Here is a 2,219-nt window from a genome sequence, read left to right as displayed (position 1 = left end):
GATTTTCATTTAACATGCTTTCTTTTTTTTTTTTTTACAATAAAACCAAAGTCAAGTGTAGTAGTCCAACAGGATTTTATTTGTTTGAATATTTTGTAAACCAACAATGCTGTGTGTGCAAACCAAACCAGTCATTCTTCAAATGACTAACATGTCATTATTTAAAATAGCAAAAACATGGTCAGCCGTTTGGTAGAGGGGCAGTCAAAGGGTTAAAACCACTTAACTTTAAAATCTTGCTAATTCCAAGGAAAAAAAATTCAGTGCTTCGGCTTATTAACTGGCTTATTGATATTAACAATAAATAATGTAAAATAAAAAAATAAAGCTTAAAATAGAGTTTCTTCATGCAAAATATATCCTTATTCAAAATTCTTTCACGATGAATCATTTTAGAGATCAATAAATGTACACACATAAGCAAGTTATTATTCTTTTATTATTAAAAAAAAAAATTAAATGACTATGCAATACAAAAACGCCCAAAATTGCAGCTTGTATCTTACAGGATATTAACCTCATTCAGTCAAGTTCATTAACATTTGGACTTGTCTCCAGACTGAGTGTGTGTGATGTACCTGGTGGTGCTGATGCAAATGAACAGCTGCCTCACCGTCATTTGGCAGCAGATGTCCAGCCTGTGTGTTAGTGTTTGTGTGTGTGTGTGTGTGTGTGTGTGTGTGCGCGCGCGCATATGCCTGTGTATGTGTGTGTGTGAATGAGACTTCAGAGAACCTTCTGTGGATTGATTGGCAGAGCAGAATCAGATATTCTCCCTGCAGCCAGCCAGATTCAATGGGCATCTGTGCCCGGACCGATGCCAGGACAGGTGTATGTGTGTCACATGATTGGCATATAAAGTGCAGTGTTTGGCACCAAGTCTCCATGATGACACAGTCCCCCAGCCCTGCATGGCTTCCATCCCTATATGAGTCCTGAGCAATTCTCAGATAGGAATAAAAAGCCATACGGGGCAAAGAGCAATGAAAGAGATGTCTTTTAAACATCTACACAGAAGAAAATATAATAGAAAGCGGTTTAAATGGTGTCGCGCGACATCCAGTGGACGCGTACGGTATTACATGTCTGCCGTGCTTACTGTATATAGCACCGCAATACTCGTCACCACTACCGTTGTGACCATTACAGGACAATCTTTCCGATACAGCATCGACAAAAATAACGTCATATCCCTACACTTTAAAAATCAGCGCTCGATTTTATCTGCCAGGGTTAAAATGTCCAAAGGAAGTGGGCAAACTGATTAACGTTTTCCATATTGTAGTCTACGCTATGGTTGATGGGAGCAACAAATACATTTGTTACAACCTGTATCTCCAGAACATGCACCTGTTGTCCGGTCATTGCAATTTCTGAAAGTAAAAACGGAGCAAACGACTGACGACTCCAGGCTTCTGAATTGTGCACGCGCAACAGGAGGAGCACAAACCGAGGAGACGAAAAAAACTTGGATAAAGGATAAAACACAAGGCAGGTTTTATGTGCACAGCTATAAATCGCGATGAAGGTCGAGCTGTGTTCTTCAGCTGATGACTGAGCGCAGCTCGGTGTGTAAAAACTAGCAGCACAAATCGTCCCCCTGTCATACATGACATTAGAATGACCAACGCATGATGATGAAACGACTGGAAACGTCTGTGTGACATTCCTGCAACATTGCCGTTCACTACACACTGCTGGGCTACTATGGCAAGCGGGATTTACATTTACTCTACATAACGTTCATTAATATGCTAGCTACTACTGCTTTTTTACTCCCAATTTACAAATTACTACTTAAATTAATTCAATTTAAATGAATAGAATAGCAACATATATAGCAAAAATGAAAGTGCGAGTATTAATAACCGGGACAGATAAGCTGCTATTGTATCATACTAGAATATTACACTGCTGAAGATGGTTATTATCCACTAGAGCATATGAAGTAGCTATAAACTAGCCTGTTACATTTACTACAACAAAATCAAATAAAAACTAGCAGCCTTCAACAGGAATCAGCCAAAATACACTGATGTTGGGAAATAATAGGATTCTTGGTTTTTGAAACACAAAGTTCAACGACAAAGATGAGTTCAATGACAAAAAATTCCTATAACATAAATTTCTTAGTCACTGTTGTGATGATGACTAATACCAAATGAATATTCATAAGTGATTAACTGAATTTGTTATAATCACTATTGAAATATGGTCAA

The 2,219-nt window shown here is 38.1% G+C and overlaps 1 non-coding gene across 1 annotated transcript; it reads right to left on the bottom strand.

Moving 5' to 3' along the window:
- Nucleotides 1–899: 899 nt before the first annotated feature.
- Nucleotides 900–981, bottom strand: mir135b (microRNA 135b). Its single transcript, NR_030246.1, has one exon. It is a non-coding gene; the product is annotated as a microRNA 135b (primary transcript).
- Nucleotides 982–2,219: the final 1,238 nt, after the last annotated feature.

Source organism: Danio rerio, chromosome 8, assembly GCF_049306965.1.
Source record: "Danio rerio strain Tuebingen ecotype United States chromosome 8, GRCz12tu, whole genome shotgun sequence".
Lineage (NCBI taxonomy): Eukaryota > Metazoa > Chordata > Actinopteri > Cypriniformes > Danionidae > Danio > Danio rerio.
This window is presented reverse-complemented; position numbering and strand designations above follow the sequence as displayed.